This window comes from Pristiophorus japonicus, unplaced genomic scaffold, assembly GCF_044704955.1.
Source record: "Pristiophorus japonicus isolate sPriJap1 unplaced genomic scaffold, sPriJap1.hap1 HAP1_SCAFFOLD_85, whole genome shotgun sequence".
Classification (NCBI taxonomy): Eukaryota; Metazoa; Chordata; class Chondrichthyes; family Pristiophoridae; genus Pristiophorus; species Pristiophorus japonicus.
In genome coordinates, this window is record NW_027254772.1 from 2,115,605 (window position 1) to 2,135,840 (window position 20,236).

At 42.7% G+C, this 20,236-nt stretch overlaps 2 non-coding genes across 2 annotated transcripts; both read right to left on the reverse strand.

Annotated features, from left to right (window-relative positions):
- Positions 1-15,194: 15,194 nt before the first annotated feature.
- Positions 15,195-15,282, reverse strand: trnap-ugg (transfer RNA proline (anticodon UGG)). Its single transcript is given in 2 exon segments — positions 15,195-15,230; positions 15,247-15,282. It is a non-coding gene; the product is annotated as a tRNA-Pro (tRNA).
- Positions 15,283-18,322: 3,040 nt separating this feature from the next.
- On the reverse strand, positions 18,323-18,410 carry trnap-ugg (transfer RNA proline (anticodon UGG)). The gene is given in 2 exon segments: positions 18,323-18,358; positions 18,375-18,410. It is a non-coding gene; the product is annotated as a tRNA-Pro (tRNA).
- Between the last annotated feature and the right edge of the window lie 1,826 nt (positions 18,411-20,236).

Consider the following 20,236-nt stretch of genomic DNA (forward strand, 5'->3'; position numbering starts at 1 on the left):
AACAGACCCAGGCAGCTCCCGTACAGAGGGGTAGTGATCCTACACTGAGTCAGACATTACGGCACAGATCCATACACACTTGTGCAGATTGGCAAAGCGCATACACAGCATCAAAATGCTTGTGTACAGACTGAGACAGTTCTTTTCAGAGACCCAGCATCACCTACACAGGAGCAAACATGTCCTCATCAGCTGCAGACTATACCAACACATTTCCAGAGAGCTTCGACAGAGACACTGACATTTCCTTCGTGAAAGTAGGCAGCTCCTGTACAGAACCAGGCAGGTGCTACACTGAAGCAGGGATTAACAGCACAGGGATAAACCTTCCGACACAAACCCATACAGCTCCGTTCAAAGACATTTGGACCTCCGAGACAGATTAAGTCCCTCCTACATAGACATAGACAGCTCTACCCTGGCCAAGGCATCACCAACACAGATCCAAGAACTCCTACACAGATATAAGCAGTTCTTGCACGGGCGCAGACTGTTCCGACAAAGGACCAGACTGCTCGTTCACCGAGCCAGACACCTCGCTTCGGAGATGCAGACATTTCATTTAAAGATAAAGACAGCACCGGTACTGAATCAAAAAGCTCAATGCAGAACCACACTGACCCAGGGAGATCAACCAGAGTCAGACACACTCCATCACAGATGCAGACTCTCCGGCACAAAAAGAGACAACTCTTGCAGAGACCCAGTCAGCTCCAAACCTGACACATGGAGCTGCAACACAAAGCCCAACGCTCCTACACAAACCCGGACAACACTTAAACAGACACAGTCAGCTCAAATTCTGACACAGGCAGCTGCAACACAGACCCAGACAGCACCTAAAGAGACCCAGAAACTATTACACAGAAACAGAAGGCTCTGACAGTGACACAGACAGTCCTACCTATACTCAGAGAGCTTGTCATTGAATCCAATGCATAATGCTGCAGATAACTGAATTAAATAGGCTTACAAAGGACAGCATAGCGTATACAGCCTTTCTCGAATATTCTGGAGTCTTTCTTGATTTAAATCTATCAGCATAGCCATCTATTCCTTTCTACTTCATATGCTTGTATAGCTTATCCGTAAATGTATCTATAGTATTCGCTTGAACCACTCCTACGCTTTTGAGTTCCACATTCTCATCACTCTTTCCAGAAAGAAGTTGCTTCTGAATTCTCGATTTGATTTCTGGATTTCTTGATGACTATCTTATATTGGTGGCCTCCAGGTATGCTCTTCCCCACATGTGAAAACATTCTCTCTGTAAACACTCTATCAAAATCTTTCATAATTTTAAATAAATCTATTAGGTCACCCCTATAGATCAATCTTCAAGAGAAAAGAGACCCAGCTTGTTCAGTATTTCCACTTATGAATAACCTCCCATTTCTGGTAGCATCCGTGTAAATCTTCTCTGCACCCTCCCAAATGCCTCTATATCATCTTTATCATAGGATGACCAGAACTGCATGCAGAACTCTAAGTGTGGTCTAACCGAGGTTCAATACAGGTTTAGCATAACCTTCCTATTTTGCAATTTTATACCACTAGAAATAACCTCCACTGCTTAGTTACCTTTATTTTGTCTTGCTAAACTCTGTGACAATTTTTGTGATTTGTGTAGTTGTACTCAGATATCCTATTGTTCCTCTAACCCACCGAGAGTCGTTTGTGCCAAGTAATTAGTGACCTCCATATTCTTCCTACCAGAATGTAATACCTCACATGTGTGTGTGTGGAACTTAATTGAAAATTATATGCCCATTCTGCGTGTTATTAATGTTGTCCTTAATTTGTTGCAGCCCTCCTCAGTATAAATTTCCTCAAATTTGGTATCATTGGCAAATTTGGAAATTCTGTTTTTAGTTCCAAATTCTAAATCGTTAATATAAATTGTGAACAATAGTGGTTCCAGCATTGATCCTTTTGGAACACCACTACCCATCTTCTGCCAATGTGAATATCTGCCTTTTACCTCCAATCTCTGATTTCAGTCTTGAAGCTAGCTCGCTATGCATTCTGCTGCTTATACCCTGACGTTGCTCAGCAGGTTATTATTGGGTATTATAGCGAGGGTCTTTTGAAAATCTAGATACCTTATACTTATTGCATGATCAATGTCTACCCTCTCTATAACCTCTTCAAACATTATGAGTTTGGTCCAGCAGTACTTTCCCTATTGAAATCCATGCTGATTATTCATTTTTATACTTTTGGTTTCTAGATGTTCTTCTATTTTCTCCATTAGTAAGGGTTCCATTATTTTCCTATATAAGTGACAATCATACCACTTGACCAACGAGCTGATTAGCTGAGACAAGCAGGGAGTACAGCATTTAATTCCCGCCGAAAGCAATTTAGCCATTCCCGCTTTCTATTGTGTAATACAGCGACATCAAGTTGTTGTACTGTCAGTCTCGGATCAGGCTTTTTCTGTTTAAAAGGATTGCGATCTCAGTGCTGCTTCATTCAGTGTGTGTTTAAATAAATGCGACGTGCTAGCTGCCGTGGCTGGGTGGTTAAATTGTTGGATTAGGAATGTAATCGAATTGCTTCTGAGTAAGTTCGAGCCCTGTTCACAATGAATCAGTAGATATAGGCATTCGCACGTAATCCGCTCTGTTTGGAGGTCGTTTGAGGTGTAATTGTTTTGCAGCAACTTGTCGGCCACCTGTTCCGTCACGCTCACCCAATCATCCACTCGCGCGAGTCCAGAGGATTGGGACATTGCTATAATCCAGCAAAGAATTACTAAAAATTTGGTTAAAAGAGGGTAGATTATGAATGTTAACTTGAACGAAATATAAAAACAGATAGTAAGAGTTTCTATCGGTATGTAAAAAGGAAAAGAGTGGCTAAAGTAAATGTTAGTCTCGTGGAGGATGAGACTGGGGCATTAATAATCGAGAACAGGGAAATGGCAGAGACTTTGAACAAATATTTTGTTTCAGTTCTCACGGTAGAAGTCAGTAAAAATATTCAAATAGTGGATAATCCAAGGGCTATATGGAGGGAGGAACTTAATACTATCATTATCACTAATGAAGCAGTATGAGGTAAAATAATGGGACTAAAGGCGGACAAGTCCCCTGGACCTGATGGCTTATATCCTATGGATGCATTGGTTGTATCCACAGGATATAAGCCATCAGGTCCAGGGGTCCTATGGAGGAGTTGCTTCCACTCCCAAAGTGAATTCTTTGATGGCTGAGCAGTCCGATACGAGAGCCACAGACGCTTTCACAGGTGGGACAGACATTCGTCAGGGGAGGGGGTCGGTAGGGCTGGTTTGCCGCACGCTCCTTCTGCTGCGTGCGCCTGGGCTCTTCATGCTCCTTGCATCGAGCCTCAAAGAGCTCAACGCCCTCCCGGATGGATTTTCTCCACCTCGGGCTATCTGCGGCCAGGGTCTCACAGGTGTCAGTGGTGATGTCGCACTTTCCCAGCGAGGCTTTCAGGGTGTCCTTATAACGTTTACGCTGTCCTACTTTTGCTCGTTTACCATGAAGGAGTTCCGCATAAAGCATTGCTTATGGAGTCTCACATCTGGCATGCGTGCTATGTTGCCTGCCCAGCGAAGCTGATCGAGTGTGGTCAGTGCTTCAGTACTGGGGATCTTACCCTGGTCGAGGACACTGATGTTGATGCGTCTGTCCTGCCAGGAGATTTGCAGGATCTTGCGGAGACATCGTTGGTGATATATCTCCAGCGACCTGAGGTGCCTTCTGCACATCGTCCATGCCTCAGACCCATACAGGAGGGCGGGTACTATTACAGCCCTGTAGACCATGAGTTAGGTGGTAGATTTCAGGGCCTGGTCTTCAAACAGTCTTTTCCGCAGGCGGCCGAAGGCTGCACTGGAGCACTGGAGGAGATGCTGAATCTCCACATCAATGTCTGCCTTTGTTGATAAGAGGCACCCCCTCATTTCCAATGGAATTCTTCCAGTCACACAGCCTTCGTTCAATCAAAAAATATCTAGATTATGAATCAATTATTTATTTATTTAAAACAAATCAAATTCATTTTTTTTAAAATAAAAATTAAATGTATTTATTTTCTTAAGTTGTTTAATATATATATATTTGTAAATTGGCTTTCAGTGGGCTGGTTTTACGTACCTCCCTCTTTCCTGCCTGTCTATCACCTGTGGCTTCAATATCCGTCTCTGCCCCGCGTGGTCCTGAGCCCCACTGCACAATTGCCTTCAGTGATGATAGAAATCTCACTTTATTCATTTAAAAGGGAACTGCGGTCAGTCAAGGGTGATTCTGCATCTGGGTAAAAGGGATGTTATTGCAGTCCCCGATCATTCTGTATCTCTTTAAAAGGGCTGGTTGTCAGTTCCGGTTCATAATCTTTCCCTTTAAAACGGATTGTCTCATAAACCCGGGTCATCCTGTATAGTTTGAGAAGGAGTATGATTTCAGCTGCAATGACCGAATTGTTAAACTGTTGTGTTCCAATTTACATTGGGGTTTCCTCTGCCGGGTGCGCACCCAGATCGCAGTGCATCTGTTCATTTACTCGAAATATGCTCATCTTTTCCTCAATCCACTCCTTGATTTTGCTCGCAATATACACAACAACACATTGGGTGATGGGGGCAGCGGCCGTGTGGTCTAATGGATACAGCGTCTGACTTCGATTATAACCGCGAACTTATCAAAACATTGCAGAGTCGTATCTTGCCGCGGTCAATTAACCCGCTGCCTGAAATTTTATATTCGTTGTTGTGATTCTGCCGAGAAACCAACCATCACTTCCAGTCACTCAGCTGAAGTAAAGGAAGGCTGTTTGCTTTTGGAATCGAATAGCACGTTTTCATCATTGTCGATCTGCATGCACGGGCGCAGCAAGCTGTGAAGTGGACATTCTTGCACATTATTTCTGTTGGGTTACAAAAAGCAGGAGATTGAAAGGCTGACGCTTGGCTGAATAAAAGGCGAGGTGGCCGAGAAGTTAAGGCGATGAACTACTAATCAATTTTGTTCTGCACGCATGGGTTCGAATCCCATCCTCGTCGTATTTGTGTTCAGCTTTGACTCCCCTGGTCACTTTGTCAATCACATTAACCTCATCGCCGAGTTTCCCTTTCACTGACAAGGATGCTGCACTTTGCTCATGTTATGTCTCAAATTAATAATATATTCGTCAAAAGGATAACAGTTGCAGGACTGCGGAGAGGGGGACTAATTAGATAGCTCTCTGAGGGACAGCACAAGCACGATGGGCCTAATATCTTTTCTCACTACCGTCAGAATCTGAGAGCTGCGCTTTTCACTGTCGGCGGCTCTTGTTCTCGGGTTATGAATCTTGCTTAGGAATGATCACATTTGAAATGCGTGAGGTCTCGGGCCAAATCCTGAACGAGCCCCGTCATTTTTTATTCAAAGTTCCGCTTCTCACAGTCGCTTGACATGTGAGAAAACAGACATATTTCACATTAAAACGTGTAATTTTGCGCCGATTGTTCCCACAGCGTCCAAATCCCAGAGCAAAGTGAAACTCACACAACTGAGAAAGTTAAAGTATCTCAGAGGTACTCGGCTCTGTGATTCGTTGGATAACCTAAACCCGTGTTTAGTTCCGGCCAATAATTGATCAGTATATCCTCCTGTCTGTCCGCATCAGCTCTGCTCAGTGGGGATACGCATACATTCAGCGTCAATCTCCACCTCTGCCCTGAATATGAAGGCGTCTTGTTTCTCTAGATGTGAGAAGCTAGCTTTTGAATTAGCCTCTTAATTAACAAATTCAGAGCGGACAGGAAATCAATCCGGGGTGGCCAAGCTACCTGGTCTGATGAAAAGGCGTTGACACCTAATATTGCAGGCATGTTATAGTCTTCTGGCCTCAACATTAGGTTCAACGTATCGGGTGATAAGCACCGCTCCCATTGTCTAGTAATGGTTCTGCTATTCCCACGAACACCTCCTTTGGACCATCCTTTGTAACCTTATTACCCGATTACCACCCACTTTGCCTTCTCCATTGTGCCATTTATTATTAATCACTCCTGCGTTTCACTGTATCACAGACATTCCCATTTGACCTTTCTCGCTGCGTATTATTTCCAGGCGCTATTTTTGTTGAACAAAATCTGTAATCTTGAAATGTTTCCTAAAATATCGGAATGATTATCCGACAGAACGTGAAACCGGGTTCTTCATCCACAGAATCTGCACGACCTGCTGAGTTTTACATATTTATCTGTTTTTATTCATTCTATTTCCGTGTCCCTTTTAAGGGGATGTGCTGTCTGTCCGAGATCATTCTCTATCTGTTTAAAATGGTGTGCTATCAGACCCGCATCATTCTGTGTCTGTATAAAAGCGATGTGCTGTCTGTCCCGGAGTTCACATTTCAAATTTCAAAAACTGCCTTAGAGGGTGCAGGAATTTAGTTTGTTTGTGTGTTTGTGTAAGCCAGTGTGTGTGCAAACGTGCTGTGCGATCTTACTATCATGTGAGAAAAATGCATTACATGCAGCTTGAAACCGTACTGATTTGATTGAACACTCCTTCGTGGACTCTCTGACGGTAGAAGAATCTGCTGTGGGATTTTGCTATTCCACATCTAAAAGAAGGGAAAATACACAAGTTAGAAATATAGCGATTTTATCGAGGGCTTGCGTGTGGGCTGTGTGACATGATGACATCCTCCACCCTTATTTTCAAATTCAAATCAAATCAAATAAAATCAAGAAAAGACGAGACAAGACAAGCCAAGACATGACTGACTGAGTGACTTTGTATATTTAAATATATGTATATTTATATCCAATCCCAACTTTTTAACTTCCAAAATAAATGTACTTTTTCTGTTCTGCCTGCACGGGGCTCGATTACATTTGACCTCTTTCACAGCACAAGCAGCTGCTGTCAGATCCAGCAGAAAGACACACGCGACACATACTGGATCAGTATTAAGAGCAATTGCAGTGGCTAAATTTTACTCATATTTAGCACAGTGGTACTGAGGACAACTATAACCCGTGAATTGCTGCCTTGGCTGAGATCAACTAACAGCCCAGATCAAGGACCGAATTTGGCACTTTCCCAGTCAGTATTGCCGAGTATTCTAAAATTTGGGAGCTGAGGGAGGGTTAGAAAGAATATTTTGAAACTAATTTTACTCTACCTTTAAACAAAACCTTTGTCAAACTGCACAATTCTGAAATTTTGACAAATAAGACAAGCAAGTCAAATGGATTATAAAAACAATGTGACATTTTAGAAAGGCTCAAGTCACTGAAATAGACAGCTTTACAATCACAGCACATTACAGAAGGGAGCGAATGGTAATGGTATCTCGGTTCCTGAAGTCCGCCAACACTCTGAGATGAACTGGACTGTTCCTTTAAGTTTAAATAGGCAGAGAAAAGAGAGTCCCTGTCCGTTTAAATAGCAACCCGATTCCCCCGGGCAGTGGGAGGAGCAACTGCGCGCTATCTCTTGAGATACTGAAACAGCAAACACCGCCTGATGGCTTCCCGCGGTTCCTAAACTCCGAAGAAATAAAATTGCATCAGGTTAAGTCGAACAACTGAAAAGAATGCACACAGAGTCAATGCTGTGTGTGTGTGTAAATAAAACACATCATTCTTAATGTTTGATAGAGATAAGCTATTATCTGCACCAGTTATTTTCCAGCATTTTATTTCCTATTATTTACAATGTAATTGAAGAGTGTTTAATTCATTTGCCATTTATTGATGACGCATTGTCTTGTGTGCTATTGGATAGAAAGTGATGTCACAATGACCATTCCGTTACCAAGGTGACCGTCTGTCCAGAGTATTCAGTGGGAAAGGGGATTAACTATCACCGAGGGTAATGAGCAGCCATCCATCAGTCTCTGCACTTTATTGTCCAGTGATCACCTCACCATCACACAGAAGATCCTAGATTTACCTCCAGTGTAGATGACTTGTGTAAGTGATGTTGAAAATGAAACTGTAGGAATGAAAGAGGAGTTGGAGGAGGTGGGTTTGGAGAGTAGGGTGAAAGAGGAGTTGGGGTGAAGGTTTGAAAGAAATGGGGTGATAGAGGAGTTGGGGTGAGGGGTTTGGTAAGTAGGGGTGAAAGAATAGTTGGCGAGGGGGTGTTGGAGAGTAGGGGTGAAGGAGGTGTATGAATCAGTGGGATTTACTGCCCATTAATTGCATTTGTTGAACTATGATGGGTTTATTTTTCTTTTAAAATGTTTTGCACTGTGTTCCACTGAAGCGAAATGCGGGGCAGCAGTTCCTTGCAGGCACTGGACTGTTACTGGTGAATTACTATGGGTTAGTGTTAATTGGGAATAGATTTTAATGATTTTTTTCTGTGCTGAATGCGCTGCTGGGCTGCAGGTTTGTCATCAGTCCCAATGACGAGGTGCTGTTGACAACAAATCCAAGATTCCCTCACATTGTGACACCAAATCCAGGGACCACAGGAAATGAGGCATCAAATCCAGGGACCCCTTACACTGAAGCACCAAATCCAGGGAGCCCTTACACTGAGGGATCAAATCCAGGGACCCCTTACACTGAGGCACCAAATCCAGGGACCGCTCACACTGAGACACCAAATCCAGGGACCCCTTACACTGAGGCATCAAATCCAGGGAACCTTGACACTGAGGCACCAAATCCAGGGACCCCTTATGCTGAGGCATCAAATCCAAGGAACCTTTACACTGAGGCATCAAATCCAGGGATCCCTTACAATGAGAGACCAAATCCAGGGTACCCTTAATCTGAGGCACCAAATCCAGGGAACTTTTACACTGAGGCACCAAATCCAGGGACCCCTTACAATGAGACACCAAATCCAGGGACCCCTTGCTCTGAGGCACCAAATCCATGAACCCCTTACACTGATGCACCAAATCTAGGGACCCCTTACACTGAGGCATCAAATCCAGGGACCCCTTACACTGAGGCACTAATACAGGAAACCCTTACACTGAGGCACCAAATCCAGGGACCCCTTACACTGAGGCATCAAATCCAGGGAGCCCTCACAATGAGACATCAAATCCACGGACCCTTTACACTGAGACATCAAATCCAGGGACCCCTTACAATGAGACATCAAATCCAGCGACACCTTACACAGAGACATCAAATCCAGGGACCCCTTACACTGAGACATCAAATCCAGGGACCCCTTACACAGAGACATCAAATCCAGGGACCACTTACACTGAGACATCAAATCCAGGGACCCCTTACACTGAGACATCAAATCCAGGGACCCCTTACACTGAGGCACCAAATACAGGAAACCCTTACACTGAGGCACCAAATCCAAACACTGAGGCATCAAATCCAGGGACCCCTTACACTGAGGCACCAAATACAGGAAGCACTTACACTGAGGCACCAAATCCAGGGACCACTTACACTGCGGCATCAAATCCAGGGACCCCTTACACTGAGGCATCAAATCGAGGGATCCCTTACACTGAGACACCAAATCCATGAACCCCTTACACTGAGACACCAAATCCAGGGACCCTTTACACTGAGGCACCAAATCCAGGGACCCCTTAGACTGAGGCATCAAATCCAGCGACCCCTTACACTGAGGCATCAAATCCAGGGACCCCTTACACTGAGGCACCAAATACAGGAAACCCTTACACTGAGGCACCAAATCCAAACACTGAGGCATCAAATCCAGGGACCCCTTACACTGAGGCACCAAATACAGGAAACACTTACACTGAGGCACCAAATCCAGGGACCCCTTACACTGAGGCATCAAATCCAGGGAGCCCTTACACTGAGACATCAAAAACATCGGAAAACATGAGCATATTTTGAGTAATGAACAGATGCGCTGCGATATGGATGTACACGGACACAGGCAAAGTCAATGTATCTTGAAACACAGCAGTTTAACAATTCGGTTATCACAGCTGATAATCACACTCCTTTTTAAATGTACAGGATGATCCGGATAATGAGAAAATACGTTTTAAAGGGGCAATTGATGAACCGGAACTGACAACCATCCCGTTGAAACAGACACCGAATGATCCTGGACAGGAAGCACATCCCTCTTACACAGCTGTAGAATTGCCCTTCACGGACAGCAGTTCCCTTTCAGAAGAATAAAGTGGAATTTCTATCATTCCTGAATGCAATTGTGTTGTGCGTGAATGAGCGCGGTTCTCATGAGCACGCGGGACTGGGACGGTTGTTGAAGCCACATTTAATAGACAAGCAGGAAAGAGGGAGGGAAATAAAACCAACCCAGACAAAAAGACAATTTAAAACATATATATATTTATTATAAGAAGAAAATAAATAAATTTACAATTTTATTGCAAAAAATTGAATTTGATTTGATTGAAATAAATAAATAATTGTTTCTTAATCTATATATTTTTGATTGAACGAAGTCTGTGCGACTGCAAGAAATGCACTGGAAATCAGGGTGTGCAGTCAGTAAATTCCAAAACACAGTAAGCCCATGGTGTAAGACAAGCCACGAGGGAAGATGTGGGCAACAAAGGCCATCTTTTAAAGTCGCGAGTGCTTTTCTGCAGGATCAGACAGAAGCTGCGTGTGCTGTGAAAGAGGTCAAATGTAATAGAGTCAATGCAGGCAGAACAGAAAAGCACATTTATTGTGAAAGTTAAAAAGTAGGGAATGTATGTAAATATATGCATACATAAATATTGATACAGAAATTTATATAAACAAAGTCAGTCAGTCAGTCATGTCTTGTCTTGTCTTGATTTGATTTGTATTTGAAAATAAGGGGGAAGGAGCTCATCATGTCACACAGCCCATCCGCAAGCTCTCGCTAAAATCGCTATGTTTCTAACTTATATAATTTGCCTTCTTTCACATGTGGAATAGCAAAATCCCACAGCAGACTCTTCTCCTGTCAGTCAGTCCCTGAATGCGTGCTGAATCAAATCAGTGTGGCTTCAAGTTGCATGTAATGCATTTTTCCTCACATGACATGAAATGCACAGTAATATCGCGCAGAACGTTTCCACGCACTCTCTCACTTACACAAACACACCAACAAACTAAAAATTCTGCACTCTCCAAAGGCAGTTTTTGAAATTTGAAATTTGAAATCCGGGACAGACAGCACATTCCTTTTAAACAGATAGATAATGATCCGATACTGATAGCACACCATTTTGGAGAGACAGAGAATGACCCTGGGCAGACCAGCACATCACCTTAAAAGGGATACAGAAACACAATGAACAAAAACAAAGCATTCTGTAAAACTCAGCAGGCCGTGAACATTCTGTGGATGAATTTCCCGGGCTCACGTTCAGTCAGATGATCATTCCGATATTTTAAGAAAAATGTAAAGTTTACAGATTTTTCCTGGAAAATAGCGCCTGGAAAAATAGGCAGCGAGGAAGGACAAAAGGGAATGCCTGTGATACAGTGGAGCGTAGGAGTGATTGAATAATAAATGGCACAATGCAAAAAGGCAAAGTGAGTGGTAAGCGGGCAATAAAGTAACAAAGGATGGACCAGAGGAGGTGTTCGTGTGAACAGCAGAACCATTAGCAGACAATGGGAGCGGTGCTTATGATCCGATACGTTGAACCGAATGTTGAGGCCAGAACACTATAACCTGCCTGGAATCTAGGGTTTGAACGCCTTTTAATTAGACCAGGCAGCTTGGCCACCCCGGATCGATTTCCTGCACGGTTTAAATTCGGCAGCCAAGGGACTAAATCCAAAGCCAGCTTCTCACATCTTTTCAGCGCGAGAGAAACAGGACGCACTCATATTCAGGGCAGAGTCTGTTTCACGTTGAATTTGAGATTGACGTTGAATGTATGCTTATCCCTATGGAGGTGAGCTCATGCGTGCAGAAAGGAAGATACACTGATCAAGTATTTGCCGGAATCAAAACGGGGTTTATGTTGTCCAATGAGACGCAGAGCCGAGCACATCTGAGAAACATGAACTTTACTCAGTTCGGTGAGTTTCACTTTGCTCCTGGGAATCTCCAGGATTTTTGTACGCTGTGTGAACAACGGAGTGCAATCACACGTTTTAATTTGAAACATGTCAGTTTTCTCACATGTCGTCCGGCTGAGAAGTCGTTTTTTGACAAAAGGTTGGCAGGGCTCGTCCTGGATTTGAACCCGGGACCTCTCGCATTTCAATTATTATAATCCCAAAGCGAGAATCATACCCCTAGACCAACAAGCCGCCGACAGTGAGGAGCGTAGCTCTCAGTTTCTGACGTTAGTTTGCTATTCGGCCCATCGTGCCTGTGCTGACTCTCAGAGACCGATTTCATGAGTCCCCCTCTCCATCGTTCTGCTGATGTTTTCCCTTTGATGAAGTGATTATTTTTTGTGACATTACTTCATCAACGAGCTGCATCCTTTTCAGTAAAAGGTGAATTTGGCAATGAGGATAAATGTGATTGAATAAAAAAACTAGGGGAAAATGTTTAACACATTGCTTCAACCTGTCAGTCACCTTGTCTCCTATTGACTGCAAAGTCAGACATCCATCCCCTACTTTTTGCATTCAAACAGAAATAATATGCACGAAAATCTACTTCACCACTTTCTTTGCCCGTGCAACCAGATCGACAGTGATGAAAATGTGCCATTAGCTTCTTAAAGCACACAGCATTCCTTTACTTCAGGTGAGTGACTGTCCGAGATGGTTGGTTTTGAGGCAGAATCAAAACAAAGAATATAAAATTTCACAAAGCGCGATAGCTGACCACTGCCGGACTCGAACCTGCAATCATCTGATAAGATCACAGTTACAATCGAAATCAGACACCTTATCCTTTAGGCCACGCGGCCGCTACCGTCGGTGCATAATTTGTTGTTTTTTATATTGAGAGCAAATTTGGGACAAGGGTTACATCAAGGAGTGGATATCGGAAAACATGAGCATATTTTGAGTAATGAACAGATGCGCTGCGATATGGATGTACACGGACACAGGCAAAGTCAATGTATCTTGAAACACAGCAGTTTAACAATTCGGTTATCACAGCTGATAATCACACTCCTTTTTAAATGTACAGGATGATCCGGATAATGAGAAAATACGTTTTAAAGGGGCAATTGATGAACCGGAACTGACAACCATCCCGTTGAAACAGACACCGAATGATCCTGGACAGGAAGCACATCCCTCTTACACAGCTGTAGAATTGCCCTTCACGGACAGCAGTTCCCTTTCAGAAGAATAAATTGGAATTTCTATCATTCCTGAATGCAATTGTGTTGTGCGTGAATGAGCGCGGTTCTCATGAGCACGCGGGACTGGGACGGTTGTTGAAGCCACATTTAATAGACAAGCAGGAAAGAGGGAGGGAAATAAAACCAACCCAGACAAAAAGACAATTTAAAACATATATATATTTATTATAAGAAGAAAATAAATAAATTTACAATTTTATTGCAAAAAATTGAATTTGATTTGATTGAAATAAATAAATAATTGTTTCTTAATCTATATATTTTTGATTGAACGAAGTCTGTGCGACTGCATGAAATGCACTGGAAATCAGGGTGTGCAGTCAGTAAATTCCAAAACACAGTAAGCCCATGGTGTAAGACAAGCCACGAGGGAAGATGTGGGCAACAAGGCCATCTTTTAAAGTCGCGAGTGCTTTTCTGCAGGATCAGACAGAAGCTGCGTGTGCTGTGAAAGAGGTCAAATGTAATAGAGTCAATGCAGGCAGAACAGAAAAGCACATTTATTGTGAAAGTTAAAAAGTAGGGAATGTATGTAAATATATGCATATATAAATATTGATACAGAAATTTATATAAACAAAGTCAGTCAGTCAGTCATGTCTTGTCTTGTCTTGATTTGATTTGTATTTGAAAATAAGGGGGAAGGAGCTCATCATGTCACACAGCCCATCCGCAAGCTCTCGCTAAAATCGCTATGTTTCTAACTTATATAATTTGCCTTCTTTCACATGTGGAATAGCAAAATCCCACAGCAGACTCTTCTCCTGTCAGTCAGTCCCTGAATGCGTGTTGAATCAAATCAGTGTGGCTTCAAGTTGCATGTAATGCATTTTTCCTCCCATGACATGAAATGCACAGTAAGATCGCGCAGAACGTTTCCACGCACTCTCTCACTTACACAAACACACCAACAAACTAAAAATTCTGCACTCTCCAAAGGCAGATTTTGAAATTTGAAATCCGAGACAGACAGCACATTCCTTTTAAACAGATAGATAATGATCCGATACTGATAGCACACCATTTTGGAGAGACAGAGAATGACCCCGGGCAGACCAGCACATCACCTTAAAAGGGATACAGAAACACAATGAACAAAAACAAAGCATTCTGTAAAACTCAGCAGGCCGTGAACATTCTGTGGATGAATTTCCCGGGCTCACGTTCAGTCAGATGATCATTCCGATATTTTAAGAAAAATGTAAAGTTTACAGATTTTTCCTGGAAAATAGCGCCTGGAAAAATAGGCAGCGAGGAAGGACAAAAGGGAATGCCTGTGATACAGTGGAGCGTAGGAGTGATTGAATAATAAATGGCACAATGCAAAAAGGCAAAGTGAGTGGTAAGCGGGCAATAAAGTAACAAAGGATGGACCAGAGGAGGTGTTAGTGTGAACAGCAGAACCATTAGCAGACAATGGGAGCGGTGCTTATGATCCGATACGTTGAACCGAATGTTGAGGCCAGAACACTATAACCTGCCTGGAATGTAGGGTTTGAACGCCTTTTAATTAGACCAGGCAGCTTGGCCACCCCGGATTGATTTCCTGCACGGTTTAAATTCGGCAGCCAAGGGACTAAATCCAAAGCCAGCTTCTCACATCTTTTCAGCGCGAGAGAAACAGGACGCACTCATATTCAGGGCAGAGTCTGTTTCACGTTGAATTTGAGATTGACGTTGAATGTATGCTTATCCCCATGGAGGTGAGCTCATGCGTGCAGAAAGGAAGATACACTGATCAAGTATTTGCCGGAATCAAACCGGGGTTTATGTTGTCCAATGAGACGCAGAGCCGAGCACATCTGAGAAACATGAACTTTACTCAGTTCGGTGAGTTTCACTGTGCTCCTGGGAATCTCCAGGATTTTTGTACGCTGTGTGAACAACGGAGTGCAATCACGCGTTTTAATTTGAAACATGTCAGTTTTCTCACATGTCGACCGGCTGAGAAGTCGTTTTTTGACAAAAGGTTGGCAGGGCTCGTCCGGGATTTGAACCCGGGACCTCTCGCATTTCAATTATTATAATCCCAAAGCGAGAATCATACCCCTAGACCAACGAGCCGCCGACAGTGAAGAGCGTAGCTCTCAGTTTCTGATGTTAGTTTGCTATTCGGCCCATCGTGCCTGTGCTGACTCTCAGAGACCGATTTCATGAGTCCCCCTCTCCATCGTTCTGCTAATGTTTTCCCTTTGATGAAGTGATTATTTTTTGTGACATTACTTCATCAACGAGCTGCATCCTTTTCAGTAAAAGGTGAATTTGGCAATGAGGATAAATGTGATTGAATAAAAAAACTAGGGGAAAATGTTTAACACAATAACGACGAAGCTGGGGCATACTGGATCAGCAGTCCATTGCTTCAACCTGTCAGTCACCTTGTCTCCTATTGACTGCAAAGTCAGACATCCATCCCCTACTTTTTGCATTCAAACAGAAATAATATGCACGAAAATCTACTTCACCACTTGTTTTGCCCGTGCAACCAGATCGACAGTGATGAAAATGTGCCATTAGCTTCTTAAAGCACACAGCCTTCCTTTACTTCAGGTGAGTGACTGTCCGAGATGGTTGGTTTTGAGGCAGAATCAAAACAAAGAATATAAAATTTCACAAAGCGCGATAGCTGACCTCTGCCGGACTCGAACCAGCAATCATCTGATAAGATCACAGTTACAATCGAAATCAGACACCTTATCCTTTAGGCCACGCGGCCGCTACCGTCGGTGCATAATTTGTTGTTTTTTATATTGAGAGCAAATTTGGGACAAGGATTACATCAAGGAGTGGATATCGGAAAACATGAGCAAATTTTGAGTAATGAACAGATGCGCTGCGATATGGATGTACACGGACACAGGCAAAGTCAATGTATCTTGAAACACAACAGTTTAACAATTCGGTTATCACAGCTGATAATCACACTCATTTTTAAATGTACAGGATGATCCGGATAATGAGAAAATACGTTTTAAAGGGGCAATTGATGAACCGGAACTGACAACCATCCCGTTGAAACAGACACCGAATGATCCTGGACAGGAAGCACATCCCTCTTACACAGCTGTAGAATTGCCCTTCACGGACAGCAGTTCCCTTTCAGAAGAATAAATTGGAATTTCTATCATTCCTGAATGCAATTGTGTTGTGCGTGAATGAGCGCGGTTCTCATGAGCACGCGGGACTGGGACGGTTGTTGAAGCCACATTTAATAGACAAGCAGGAAAGAGGGAGGGAAATAAAACCAACCCAGACAAAAAGACAATTTAAAACATATATATATTTATTATAATAAGAAAATAAATAAATTTACAATTTTATTGCAAAAAATTGAATTTGATTTGATTGAAATAAATAAATAATTGTTTCTTAATCTATATATTTTTGATTGAACGAAGTCTGTGCGACTGCAAGAAATGCACTGGAAATCAGGGTGTGCAGTCAGTAAATTCCAAAACACAGTAAGCCCATGGTGTAAGACAAGCCACGAGGGAAGATGTGGGCAACAAAGGCCATCTTTTAAAGTCGCGAGTGCTTTTCTGCAGGATCAGACAGAAGCTGCGTGTGCTGTGAAAGAGGTCAAATGTAATAGAGTCAATGCGGGCAGAACAGAAAAGCACATTTATTGTGAAAGTTAAAAAGTAGGGAATGTATGTAAATATATGCATACATAAATATTGATACAGAAATTTATATAAACAAAGTCAGTCAGTCAGTCATGTCCTGTCTTGTCTTGATTTGATTTGTATTTGAAAATAAGGGGGAAGGAGCTCATCATGTCACACAGCCCATCCGCAAGCTCTCGCTAAAATCGCTATGTTTCTAACTTATATAATTTGCCTTCTTTCACATGTGGAATAGCAAAATCCCACAGCAGACTCTTCTCCTGTCAGTCAGTCCCTGAATGCGTGTTGAATCAAATCAGTGTGGCTTCAAGTTGCATGTAATGCATTTTTCCTCACATGACATGAAATGCACAGTAAGATCGCGCAGAACGTTTCCACGCACTCTCTCACTTACACAAACACACCAACAAACTAAAAATTCTGCACTCTCCAAAGGCAGTTTTTGAAATTTGAAATTTGAAATCCGGACAGACAGCACATTCCTTTTAAACAGATAGATAATGATCCGATACTGATAGCACACCATTTTGGAGAGACAGAGAATGACCCTGGGCAGACCAGCACATCACCTTAAAAAGGATACAGAAACACAATGAACAAAAACAAAGCATTCTGTAAAACTCAGCAGGCCGTGAACATTCTGTGGATGAATTTCCCGGGCTCACGTTCAGTCAGATGATCATTCCGATATTTTAAGAAAAATGTAAAGTTTACAGATTTTTCCTGGAAAATAGCGCCTGGAAAAATAGGCAGCGAGGAAGGACAAAAGGGAATGCCTGTGATACAGTGGAGCGTAGGAGTGATTGAATAATAAATGGCACAATGCAAAAAGGCAAAGTGAGTGGTAAGCGGGCAATAAAGTAACAAAGGATGGACCAGAGGAGGTGTTAGTGTGAACAGCAGAACCATTAGCAGACAATGGGAGCGGTGCTTATGATCCGATACGTTGAACCGAATGTTGAGGCCAGAACACTATAACCTGCCTGGAATGTAGGGTTTGAACGCCTTTTAATTAGACCAGGCAGCTTGGCCACCCCGGATTGATTTCCTGCACGGTTTAAATTCGGCAGCCAAGGGACTAAATCCAAAGCCAGCTTCTCACATCTTTTCAGCGCGAGAGAAACAGGACGCACTCATATTCAGGGCAGAGTCTGTTTCACGTTGAATTTGAGATTGACGTTGAATGTATGCTTATCCCCATGGAGGTGAGCTCATGCGTGCAGAAAGGAAGATACACTGATCAAGTATTTGCCGGAATCCAACCGGGGTTTATGTTGTCCAATGAGACGCAGAGCCGAGCACATCTGAGAAACATGAACTTTACTCAGTTCGGTGAGTTTCACTGTGCTCCTGGGAATCTCCAGGATTTTTGTACGCTGTGTGAACAACGGAGTGCAATCACGCGTTTTAATTTGAAACATGTCAGTTTTCTCACATGTCGACCGGCTGAGAAGTCGTTTTTTGACAAAAGGTTGGCAGGGCTCGTCCGGGATTTGAACCCGGGACCTCTCGCATTTCAATTATTATAATCCCAAAGCGAGATTCATACCCCTAGACCAACGAGCCGCCGACAGTGAGGAGCGTAGCTCTCAGTTTCTGATGTTAGTTTGCTATTCGGCCCATCGTGCCTGTGCTGACTCTCAGAGACCGATTTCATGAGTCCCCCTCTCCATCGTTCTGCTAATGTTTTCCCTTTGATGAAGTGATTATTTTTTGTGACATTACTTCATCAACGAGCTGCATCCTTTTCAGTAAAAGGTAAATTTGGCAATGAGGATAAATGTGATTGAATAAAAAAACTAGGGGAAAATGTTTAACACAATAACGACGAAGCTGGGGGCATACTGGATCAGCAGTCCATTGCTTCAACCTGTCAGTCACCTTGTCTCCTATTGACTGCAAAGTCAGACATCCATCCCCTACTTTTTGCATTCAAACAGAAATAATATGCACGAAAATCTACTTCACCACTTGTTTTGCCCGTGCAACCAGATCGACAGTGATGAAAATGTGCCATTAGCTTCTTAAAGCACACAGCCTTCCTTTACTTCAGGTGAGTGACTGTCCGAGATGGTTGGTTTTGAGGCAGAATCAAAACAAAGAATATAAAATTTCACAAAGCGCGATAGCTGACCACTGCCGGACTCGAACCTGCAATCATCTGATAAGATCACAGTTACAATCGAAATCAGACACCTTATCCTTTAGGCCACGCGGCCGCTACCGTCGGTGCATAATTTGTTGTTTTTTATATTGAGAGCAAATTTGGGACAAGGATTACATCAAGGAGTGGATATCGGAAAACATGAGCAAATTTGAGTAATGAACAGATGCGCTGCGATATGGATGTACACGGACACAGGCAAAGTCAATGTATCTTGAAACACAACAGTTTAACAATTCGGTTATCACAGCTGATAATCACACTCCTTTTTAAATGTACAGGATGATCCGCATAATGAGAAAATACGTTTTAAAGGGGCAATTGATGAACCGGAACTGACAACCATCCCGTTGAAACAGACACCGAATGATCCTGGACAGGAAGCAGTTCCCTCTTACACAGCTGGAGAATTGCCCTTCACGGACAGCAGTTCCCTTTCAGAAGAATAAATTGGAATTTCTATCATTCCTGAATGCAATTGTGTTGTGCGTGAATGAGCGCGGTTCTCATGAGCACGCGGGACTGGGACGGTTGTTGAAGCCACAGGTGATAGACAAGCAGGAAAGAGGGAGGGAAATAAAACCAACCCAGACAAAAAGACAATTTAAAACATATATATGTTTATTATAATAAGAAAATAAATAAATTTACAATTTTATTGCAAAAAATTGAATTTGATTTGATTGAAATAAATAAATAATTGTTTCTTAATCTATATATTTTTGATTGAACGAAGTCTGTGCGACTGCATGAAATGCACTGGAAATCAGGGTGTGCAGTCAGTAAATTCCCAAACACAGTAAGCCCATGGTGTAAGACAAGCCACGAGGGAAGATGTGGGCAACAAAGGCCATCTTTTAAAGTCGCGAGTGCTTTTCTGCACGATCAGACAGAAGCTGCGTGTGCTGTGAAAGAGGTCAAATGTAATAGAGCCAATGCAGGCAGAACAGAAAAGCACATTTATTGTGAAAGTTAAAAAGTAGGGAATGTATGTAAATATATGCATATATAAATATTGTTACAGAAATTTATATAAACAAAGTCAGTCAGTCAGTCATGTCTTGTCTTGTCTTGATTTGATTTGTATTTGAAAATAAGGGGGAAGGAGCTCATCATGTCACACAGCCCATCCGCACGCTCTCGCTAAAATCGCTATGTTTCTAACTTATATAATTTGCCTTCTTTCACATGTGGAATAGCAAAATCCCACAGCAGACTCTTCTCCTGT